This window comes from Stigmatopora argus, chromosome 23 (genome assembly GCF_051989625.1).
Source record: "Stigmatopora argus isolate UIUO_Sarg chromosome 23, RoL_Sarg_1.0, whole genome shotgun sequence".
Lineage (NCBI taxonomy): Eukaryota > Metazoa > Chordata > Actinopteri > Syngnathiformes > Syngnathidae > Stigmatopora > Stigmatopora argus.
Genome location: NC_135409.1, coordinates 757,696 through 769,972, shown reverse-complemented (window position 1 = coordinate 769,972; position 12,277 = coordinate 757,696).

Below are 12,277 nucleotides of genomic sequence, written 5' to 3'. Positions count from 1 at the left end.
GACATTTTCAGTTTTTATGGCCAAAATGTGCTTTTCAGAGGCTGAAAAGCATGTTTTGGCCGAGTATGATAATTTTCATTAAAACTTGATTTCTATCACTTCGAATGATGCCAAATGAATAACTTACTTTAATTGGACCATTTTACACTATGTCCATTGTAGATTTGTGTCTCTGACAGTTCGTTTGGTTGCAGGGGACATTTTCAGTTTTTATGGCCAAAATGTGCTTTTCAGGGGCTGAAAAGCATGTTTTGGCCGAGTATGATAATTTTCATTAAAACTTGATTTCTATCACTTCGAATGATGCCAAATGAATAACTTACTTGAATTGGACCATTTTACACTATGTCCATTGTAGATTTGTGTCTCTGACAGTTCGTTTGGTTGCAGGGGACATATTAAGTTTTTATGGCCAAAATGTGCTTTTCAGGGGCTGAAAAGCATGTTTTGGCCGAGTATGATAATTTTCATTAAAACTTGATTTCTATCCATTTGAATGATGCCAAATGAATAACTTACTTGAATTGGACCATTTTACACTATGTCCATTGTAGATTTGTGTCCCCGACAGTTCGTTTGGTTGCAGGGGACATTTTCAGTTTTTATGGCCAAAATGTGCTTTTCAGGGGCTGAAAAGCACGTTTTGGCAGAGTATGATAATTTTCATTAAAACTTGATTTCTATCCATTCGAATGATGCCAAATGAATAACTTACTTGAATTGGACCATTTTACACTATGTCCATTGTAGATTTGTGTCTCTGACAGTTCGTTTGGTTGCAGGGGACATTTTCAGTGTTTATGGCCAAAATGTGCTTTTCAGGGGCTGAAAAGCATGTTTTGGCCGAGTATCATAATTTTCATTAAAACTTGATTTCTATCCATTTGAATGATGCCAAATGAATAACTTACTTGAATTGGACCATTTTACACTATGTCCATTGTAGATTTGTGTCTCTGACAGTTCGTTTGGTTGCAGGGGACATTTTCAGTGTTTATGGCCAAAATGTGCTTTTCAGGGGCTGAAAAGCATGTTTTGGCCGAGTATGATAATTTTCATTAAAACTTGATTTCTATCCATTTGAATGATGCCAAATGAATAACTTACTTGAATTGGACCATTTTACACTATGTCCATTGTAGATTTGTGTCTCTGACAGTTCGTTTGGTTGTAGGGGACATATTCAGTTTTTATGGCCAAAATGTGCTTTTCAGGGGCTGAAAAGCACGTTTTGGCAGAGTATGATAATTTTCTTTAAAACTTGATTTCTATCCATTCGAATGATGCCAAATGAATAATTTACTTGAATTGGACCATTTTACACTATGTCCATTGTAGATTTGTATCTCTGACAGTTCGTTTGGTTGCAGGGGACATATTCAGTTTTTAAGGCCAAAATGTGCTTTTCAGGGGCTGAAAAGCATGTTTTGGCCGAGTATGGTAATTTTCATTAAAACTTGATTTCTATCACTTCGAATGATGCCAAATGAATAACTTACTTGAATTGGACCATTTTACACTATGTCCATTGTAGATTTGTGTCTCCGACAGTTCGTTTGGTTGCAGGGGACATTTTCAGTTTTTATGGCCAAAATGTGCTTTTCAGGGGCTGAAAAGCATGTTTTGGCCGAGTATGATAATTTTCATTAAAACTTGATTTCTATCACTTCGAATGATGCCAAATGAATAACTTACTTGAATTGGACCATTTTACACTATGTCCATTGTAGATTTGTGTCTCTGACAGTTCGTTTGGTTGCAGGGGACATATTAAGTTTTTATGGCCAAAATGTGCTTTTCAGGGGCTGAAAAGCATGTTTTGGCCGAGTATGATAATTTTCATTAAAACTTGATTTCTATCACTTCGAATGATGCCAAATGAATAACTTACTTGAATTGGACCATTTTACACTATGTCCATTGTAGATTTGTGTCTCTGACAGTTCGTTTGGTTGCAGGGGACATTTTCAGTTTTTATGGCCAAAATGTGCTTTTCAGGGGCTGAAAAGCATGTTTTGGCCGAGTATGATAATTTTCATTAAAACTTGATTTCTATCCATTTGAATGATGCCAAATGAATAACTTACTTGAATTGGACCATTTTACACTATGTCCATTGTAGATTTGTGTCTCTGACAGTTCGTTTGGTTGTAGGGGACATATTCAGTTTTTATGGCCAAAATGTGCTTTTCAGGGGCTGAAAAGCACGTTTTGGCAGAGTATGATAATTTTCATTAAAACTTGATTTCTATCCATTCGAATGATGCCAAATGAATAACTTACTTGAATTGGACCATTTTACACTATGTCCATTGTAGATTTGTGTCTCTGACAGTTCGTTTGGTTGCAGGGAACATATTCAGTTTTTATGGCCAAAATGTGCTTTTCAGGGGCTGAAAAGCATGTTTTGGCCGAGTATGATAATTTTCATTAAAACTTGATTTCTATCACTTCGAATGATGCCAAATGAATAATTTGCTTGAATTGGACCATTTTACACTATGTCCATTGTAGATTTGTGTCTCTGACAGTTCGTTTGGTTACAGGGGACATATTCAGTTTTTAAGGCCAAAATGTGCTTTTCAGGGGCTGAAAAGCATGTTTTGGCCGAGTATGATAATTTTCATTAAAACTTGATTTCTATCCATTCGAATGATGCCAAATGAATAACTTACTTGAATTGGACCATTTTACACTATGTCCATTGTAGATTTGTGTCTCTGACAGTTCGTTTGGTTGCAGGGGACATATTCAGTTTTTATGGCCAAAATGTGCTTTTCAGGGGCTGAAAAGCATGTTTTGGCCGAGTTTGATAATTTTCATTAAAACTTGATTTCTATCACTTCGATTGATGCCAAATGAATAACTTACTTGAATTGGACCATTGTACACTATGTCCATTGTAGATTTGTGTCTCCGACAGTTCGTTTGGTTGCAGGGGACATTTTCAGTTTTTATGGCCAAAATGTGCTTTTCAGGGGCTGAAAAGCACGTTTTGGCAGAGTATGATAATTTTCATTAAAACTTGATTTCTATCCATTCGAATGATGCCAAATGAATAACTTACTTGAATTGGACCATTTTACACTATGTCCATTGTAGATTTGTGTCTCTGACAGTTCGTTTGGTTGCAGGGGACATTTTCAGTGTTTATTGCCAAAATGTGCTTTTCAGGGGCTGAAAAGCATGTTTTGGCCGAGTATGATAATTTTCATTAAAACTTGATTTCTATCCATTTGAATGATGCCAAATGAATAACTTACTTGAATTGGACCATTTTACACTATGTCCATTGTAGATTTGTGTCTCTGACAGTTCGTTTGGTTGCAGGGGACATTTTCAGTGTTTATGGCCAAAATGTGCTTTTCAGGGGCTGAAAAGCATGTTTTGGCCGAGTATGATAATTTTCATTAAAACTTGATTTCTATCCATTTGAATGATGCCAAATGAATAACTTACTTGAATTGGACCATTTTACACTATGTCCATTGTAGATTTGTGTCTCTGACAGTTCGTTTGGTTGTAGGGGACATATTCAGTTTTTATGGCCAAAATGTGCTTTTCAGGGGCTGAAAAGCACGTTTTGGCAGAGTATGATAATTTTCTTTAAAACTTGATTTCTATCCATTCGAATGATGCCAAATGAATAATTTACTTGAATTGGACCATTTTACACTATGTCCATTGTAGATTTGTATCTCTGACAGTTCGTTTGGTTGCAGGGGACATATTCAGTTTTTAAGGCCAAAATGTGCTTTTCAGGGGCTGAAAAGCATGTTTTGGCCGAGTATGGTAATTTTCATTAAAACTTGATTTCTATCACTTCGAATGATGCGAAATGAATAACTTACTTGAATTGGACCATTTTACACTATGTCCATTGTAGATTTGTGTCTCCGACAGTTCGTTTGGTTGCAGGGGACATTTTCAGTTTTTATGGCCAAAATGTGCTTTTCAGAGGCTGAAAAGCATGTTTTGGCCGAGTATGATAATTTTCATTAAAACTTGATTTCTATCACTTCGAATGATGCCAAATGAATAACTTACTTTAATTGGACCATTTTACACTATGTCCATTGTAGATTTGTGTCTCTGACAGTTCGTTTGGTTGCAGGGGACATTTTCAGTTTTTATGGCCAAAATGTGCTTTTCAGGGGCTGAAAAGCATGTTTTGGCCGAGTATGATAATTTTCATTAAAACTTGATTTCTATCACTTCGAATGATGCCAAATGAATAACTTACTTGAATTGGACCATTTTACACTATGTCCATTGTAGATTTGTGTCTCTGACAGTTCGTTTGGTTGCAGGGGACATATTAAGTTTTTATGGCCAAAATGTGCTTTTCAGGGGCTGAAAAGCATGTTTTGGCCGAGTATGATAATTTTCATTAAAACTTGATTTCTATCCATTTGAATGATGCCAAATGAATAACTTACTTGAATTGGACCATTTTACACTATGTCCATTGTAGATTTGTGTCTCCGACAGTTCGTTTGGTTGCAGGGGACATTTTCAGTTTTTATGGCCAAAATGTGCTTTTCAGGGGCTGAAAAGCACGTTTTGGCAGAGTATGATAATTTTCATTAAAACTTGATTTCTATCCATTCGAATGATGCCAAATGAATAACTTACTTGAATTGGACCATTTTACACTATGTCCATTGTAGATTTGTGTCTCTGACAGTTCGTTTGGTTGCAGGGGACATTTTCAGTGTTTATGGCCAAAATGTGCTTTTCAGGGGCTGAAAAGCATGTTTTGGCCGAGTATGATAATTTTCATTAAAACTTGATTTCTATCCATTTGAATGATGCCAAATGAATAACTTACTTGAATTGGACCATTTTACACTATGTCCATTGTAGATTTGTGTCTCTGACAGTTCGTTTGGTTGCAGGGGACATTTTCAGTGTTTATGGCCAAAATGTGCTTTTCAGGGGCTGAAAAGCATGTTTTGGCCGAGTATGATAATTTTCATTAAAACTTGATTTCTATCCATTTGAATGATGCCAAATGAATAACTTACTTGAATTGGACCATTTTACACTATGTCCATTGTAGATTTGTGTCTCTGACAGTTCGTTTGGTTGTAGGGGACATATTCAGTTTTTATGGCCAAAATGTGCTTTTCAGGGGCTGAAAAGCACGTTTTGGCAGAGTATGATAATTTTCTTTAAAACTTGATTTCTATCCATTCGAATGATGCCAAATGAATAATTTACTTGAATTGGACCATTTTACACTATGTCCATTGTAGATTTGTATCTCTGACAGTTCGTTTGGTTGCAGGGGACATATTCAGTTTTTAAGGCCAAAATGTGCTTTTCAGGGGCTGAAAAGCATGTTTTGGCCGAGTATGGTAATTTTCATTAAAACTTGATTTCTATCACTTCGAATGATGCCAAATGAATAACTTACTTGAATTGGACCATTTTACACTATGTCCATTGTAGATTTGTGTCTCCGACAGTTCGTTTGGTTGCAGGGGACATTTTCAGTTTTTATGGCCAAAATGTGCTTTTCAGAGGCTGAAAAGCATGTTTTGGCCGAGTATGATAATTTTCATTAAAACTTGATTTCTATCACTTCGAATGATGCCAAATGAATAACTTACTTTAATTGGACCATTTTACACTATGTCCATTGTAGATTTGTGTCTCTGACAGTTCGTTTGGTTGCAGGGGACATTTTCAGTTTTTATGGCCAAAATGTGCTTTTCAGGGGCTGAAAAGCATGTTTTGGCCGAGTATGATAATTTTCATTAAAACTTGATTTCTATCACTTCGAATGATGCCAAATGAATAACTTACTTGAATTGGACCATTTTACACTATGTCCATTGTAGATTTGTGTCTCTGACAGTTCGTTTGGTTGCAGGGGACATATTAAGTTTTTATGGCCAAAATGTGCTTTTCAGGGGCTGAAAAGCATGTTTTGGCCGAGTATGATAATTTTCATTAAAACTTGATTTCTATCCATTTGAATGATGCCAAATGAATAACTTACTTGAATTGGACCATTTTACACTATGTCCATTGTAGATTTGTGTCTCTGACAGTTTGTTTGGTTGTAGGGGACATATTCAGTTTTTATGGCCAAAATGTGCTTTTCAGGGGCTGAAAAGCACGTTTTGGCAGAGTATGATAATTTTCATTAAAACTTGATTTCTTTCCATTCGAATGATGCCAAATGAATAACTTACTTGAATTGGACCATTTTACACTATGTCCATTGTAGATTTGTGTCTCTGACAGTTCGTTTGGTTGCAGGGAACATATTCAGTTTTTATGGCCAAAATGTGCTTTTCAGGGGCTGAAAAGCATGTTTTGGCCGAGTATGATAATTTTCATTAAAACTTGATTTCTATCACTTCGAATGATGCCAAATGAATAATTTGCATGAATTGGACCATTTTACACTATGTCCATTGTAGATTTGTGTCTCTGACAGTTCGTTTGGTTACAGGGGACATATTCAGTTTTTAAGGCCAAAATGTGCTTTTCAGGGGCTGAAAAGCATGTTTTGGCCGAGTATGATAATTTTCATTAAAACTTGATTTCTATCCATTCGAATGATGCCAAATGAATAACTTACTTGAATTGGACCATTTTACACTATGTCCATTGTAGATTTGTGTCTCTGACAGTTCGTTTGGTTGCAGGGGACATATTCAGTTTTTATGGCCAAAATGTGCTTTTCAGGGGCTGAAAAGCATGTTTTGGCCGAGTTTGATAATTTTCATTAAAACTTGATTTCTATCACTTCGATTGATGCCAAATGAATAACTTACTTGAATTGGACCATTGTACACTATGTCCATTGTAGATTTGTGTCTCCGACAGTTCGTTTGGTTGCAGGGGACATTTTCAGTTTTTATGGCCAAAATGTTCTTTTCAGAGGCTGAAAAGCATGTTTTGGCCGAGTATGATAATTTACATTAAAACTTAATTTCTATCACTTCGAATGATGCCAAATGAATAACTTACTTGAATTGGACCATTTTACACTATGTCCATTGTAGATTTGTGTCTCTGACAGTTCGTTTGGTTGCAGGGGACATATTAAGTTTTTATGGCCAAAATGTGCTTTTCAGGGGCTGAAAAGCATGTTTTGGCCGAGTATGATAATTTTCATTAAAACTTGATTTCTATCACTTCGAATGATGCCAAATGAATAACTTAATTGAATTGGACCATTTTACACTATGTCCATTGTAGATTGGTTTCTCTGACAGTTCGTTTGGTTGCAGGGGACATATTCAGTTTTTATGGCCAAAATGTGCTTTTCAGGGGCTGAAAAGCACGTTTTGGCAGAGTATGATAATTTTCATTAAAACTTGATTTCTATCCATTCGAATGATGCCAAATGAATAACTTACTTGAATTGGACCATTTTACACTATGTCCATTGTAGATTTGTGTCTCTGACAGTTCGTTTGGTTGCAGGGGACATTTTCAGTTTTTATGGCCAAAATGTGCTTTTCAGGGGCTGAAAAGCATGTTTTGGCCGAGTATGATAATTTTCATTAAAACTTGATTTCTATCCATTTGAATGATGCCAAATGAATAACTTACTTGAATTGGACCATTTTACACTATGTCCATTGTAGATTTGTGTCTCTGACAGTTCGTTTGGTTGTAGGGGACATATTCAGTTTTTATGGCCAAAATGTGCTTTTCAGGGGCTGAAAAGCACGTTTTGGAAGAGTATGATAATTTTCATTAAAACTTGATTTCTATCCATTCGAATGATGCCAAATGAATAATTTACTTGAATTGGACCATTTTACACTATGTCCATTGTAGATTTGTATCTCTGACAGTTCGTTTGGTTGCAGGGGACATATTCAGTTTTTAAGGCCAAAATGTGCTTTTCAGGGGCTGAAAAGCATGTTTTGGCCGAGTATGGTAATTTTCATTAAAACTTGATTTCTATCACTTCGAATGATGCCAAATGAATAACTTACTTGAATTGGACCATTTTACACTATGTCCATTGTAGATTTGTGTCTCCGACAGTTCGTTTGGTTGCAGGGGACATTTTCAGTTTTTATGGCCAAAATGTGCTTTTCAGAGGCTGAAAAGCATGTTTTGGCCGAATATGATAATTTTCATTAAAACTTGATTTCTATCATTTCGAATGATGCCAAATGAATAACTTACTTGAATTGGACCATTTTACACTATGTCCATTGTAGATTTGTGTCTCTGACAGTTCGTTTGGTTGCAGGGGACATTTTCAGTTTTTATGGACAAAATGTGCTTTTCAGGGGCTGAAAAGCATGTTTTGGCCGAGTATGATAATTTTCATTAAAACTTGATTTCTATCACTTCGAATGATGCCAAATGAATAACTTACTTGAATTGGACCATTTTACACTATGTCCATTGTAGATTTGTGTCTCTGACAGTTCGTTTGGTTGCAGGGGACATATTAAGTTTTTATGGCCAAAATGTGCTTTTCAGGGGCTGAAAAGCATGTTTTGGCCGAGTATGATAATTTTCATTAAAACTTGATTTCTATCACTTCGAATGATGCCAAATGAATAACTTACTTGAATTGGACCATTTTACACTATGTCCATTGTAGATTTGTGTCTCCGACAGTTCGTTTGGTTGCAGGGGACATTTTCAGTTTTTATGGCCAAAATGTGCTTTTCAGAGGCTGAAAAGCATGTTTTGGCAGAGTATGATAATTTTCATTAAAACTTGATTTCTATCACTTCGAATGATGCCAAATGAATAATTTACTTGAATTGGACCATTTTACACTATGTCCATTGTAGATTTGTATCTCTGACAGTTCGTTTGGTTGCAGGGGACATATTCAGTTTTTAAGGCCAAAATGTGCTTTTCAGGGGCTGAAAAGCATGCTTTGGCCGAGTATGGTAATTTTCATCAAAACTTGATTTCTATCACTTCGAATGATGCCAAATGAATAACTTACTTGAATTGGACCATTTTACACTATGTCCATTGTAGATTTGTGTCTCTGACAGTTTGTTTGGTTGCAGGGGACATTTTCAGTTTTTATGGCCAAAATGTGCTTTTCAGAGGCTGAAAAGCATGTTTTGGCCGAGTATGATAATTTTCATTAAAACTTGATTTTTATCACTTCGAATGATGCCAAATGAATAATTTGCTTGAATTGGACCATTTTACACTATGTCCATTGTAGATTTGTGTCTCTGACAGTTCGTTTGGTTACAGGGGACATATTCAGTTTTTAAGGCCAAAATGTGCTTTTCAGGGGCTGAAAAGCATGTTTTGGCCGAGTATGATAATTTTCATTAAAACTTGATTTCTATCCATTCGAATGATGCCAAATGAATAACTTACTTGAATTGGACCATATTACCTATGTCCATTGTAGATTTGTGTCTCTGACAGTTCGTTTGGTTGCAGGGGACATATTCAGTTTTTATGGCCAAAATGTGCTTTTCAGGGGCTGAAAAGCATGTTTTGTCCGAGTTTGATAATTTTCATTAAAACTTGATTTCTATCACTTCGATTGATGCCAAATGAATAACTTACTTGAATTGGACCATTGTACACTATGTCCATTGTAGATTTGTGTCTCCGACAGTTCGTTTGGTTGCAGGGGACATTTTCAGTTTTTATGGCCAAAATGTGCTTTTCAGAGGCTGAAAAGCATGTTTTGGCCGAGTATGATAATTTTCATTAAAACTTGATTTCTATCACTTCGAATGATGCCAAATGAATAACTTACTTGAATTGGACCATTTTACACTATGTCCATTGTAGATTTGTTTCTCTGACAGTTCGTTTGGTTGCATATTCAGTTTTTATGGCCAAAATGTGCTTTTCAGGGGCTGAAAAGCACGTTTTGGCAGAGTATGATAATTTTCATTAAAACTTGATTTCTATCCATTCGAATGATGCCAAATGAATAACTTACTTGAATTGGACCATTTTACACTATGTCCATTGTAGATTTGTGTCTCTGACAGTTCGTTTGGTTGCAGGGGACATTTTCAATTTTTATGGCCAAAATGTGCTTTTCAGGGGCTGAAAAGCACGTTTTGGCAGAGTATGATAATTTTCATTAAAACTTGATTTCTATCCATTCGAATGATGCCAAATGAATAACTTACTTGAATTGGACCATTTTACACTATGTCCATTGTAGATTTGTGTCTCTGACAGTTCGTTTGGTTGCAGGGGACATTTTCAGTTTTTATGGCCAAAATGTGCTTTTCAGAGGCTGAAAAGCATGTTTTGGCCGAGTATGATAATTTACATTAAAACTTAATTTCTATCACTTCGAATGATGCCAAATGAATAACTTACTTGAATAGGACCATTTTACACTATGTCCATTGTAGATTTGTGTCTCTGACAGTTCGTTTGGTTGCAGGGGACATTTTCAGTTTTTATGGCCAAAATGTGCTTTCAGAGGCTGAAAAGCATGTTTTGGCCGAGTATTATAATTTTCATTAAAACTTGATTTCTATCACTTCGAATGATGCCAAATGAATAATTTGCTTGAATTGGACCATTTTACACTATGTCCATTGTAGATTTGTGTCTCTGACAGTTCGTTTGGTTACAGGGGACATATTCAGTTTTTAAGGCCAAAATGTGCTTTTCAGGGGCTGAAAAGCATGTTTTGGCCGAGTATGATAATTTTCATTAAAACTTGATTTCTATCCATTCGAATGATGCCAAATGAATAACTTACTTGAATTGGACCATTTTACACTATGTCCATTGTAGATTTGTGTCTCTGACAGTTCGTTTGGTTGCAGGGGACATATTCAGTTTTTATGGCCAAAATGTGCTTTTCAGGGGCTGAAAAGCATGTTTTGGCCGAGTATGATAATTTTCATTAAAACTTGATTTCTATCACTTCGAATGATGCCAAATGAATAACTTACTTGAATTGGACCATTTTACACTATGTCCATTGTAGATTGGTTTCTCTGACAGTCGTTTGGTTGCAGGGGACATATTCAGTTTTTATGGCCAAAATGTGCTTTTCAGGGGCTGAAAAGCACGTTTTGGCAGAGTATGATAATTTTCATTAAAACTTGATTTCTATCCATTCGAATGATGCCAAATGAATAACTTACTTGAATTGGACCATTTTACACTATGTCCATTGTAGAATTGTGTCTCTGACAGTTCGTTTGGTTGCAGGGGACATTTTCAGTTTTTATGGCCAAAATGTGCTTTTCAGGGGCTGAAAAGCATGTTTTGGCCGAGTATGATAATTTTCATTAAAACTTGATTTCTATCCATTTGAATGATGCCAAATGAATAACTTACTTGAATTGGACCATTTTACACTATGTCCATTGTAGATTTGTGTCTCTGACAGTTCGTTTGGTTGTAGGGGACATATTCAGTTTTTATGGCCAAAATGTGCTTTTCAGGGGCTGAAAAGCACGTTTTGGAAGAGTATGATAATTTTCATTAAAACTTGATTTCTATCCATTCGAATGATGCCAAATGAATAATTTACTTGAATTGGACCATTTTACACTATGTCCATTGTAGATTTGTATCTCTGACAGTTCGTTTGGTTGCAGGGGACATATTCAGTTTTTAAGGCCAAAATGTGCTTTTCAGGGGCTGAAAAGCATGTTTTGGCCGAGTATGGTAATTTTCATTAAAACTTGATTTCTATCACTTCGAATGATGCCAAATGAATAACTTACTTGAATTGGACCATTTTACACTATGTCCATTGTAGGTTTGTGTCTCTGACAGTTCGTTTGGTTGCAGGGAACATTTTCAGTTTTTATGGACAAAATGTGCTTTTCAGGGGCTGAAAAGCATGTTTTGGCCGAGTATGATAATTTTCATTAAAACTTGATTTCTATCACTTCGAATGATGCCAAATGAATAACTTACTTGAATTGGACCATTTTACACTATGTCCATTGTAGATTTGTGTCTCTGACAGTTCGTTTGGTTGCAGGGGACATATTAAGTTTTTATGGCCAAAATGTGCTTTTCAGGGGCTGAAAAGCATGTTTTGGCCGAGTATGATAATTTTCATTAAAACTTTATTTCTATCATTTCGAAAGATGCCAAATGAATAACTTACTTGAATTGGACCATTTTACACTATGTCCATTGTAGATTTGTGTCTCTGACAGTTCGTTTGGTTGCAGGGGACATTTTCAGTTTTTATGGCCAAAATGTGCTTTTCAGGGGCTGAAAAGCATGTTTTGGCCGAGTATGATAATTTTCATTAAAACTTGATTTCTATCCATTTGAATGATGCCAAATGAATAACTTACTTGAATTG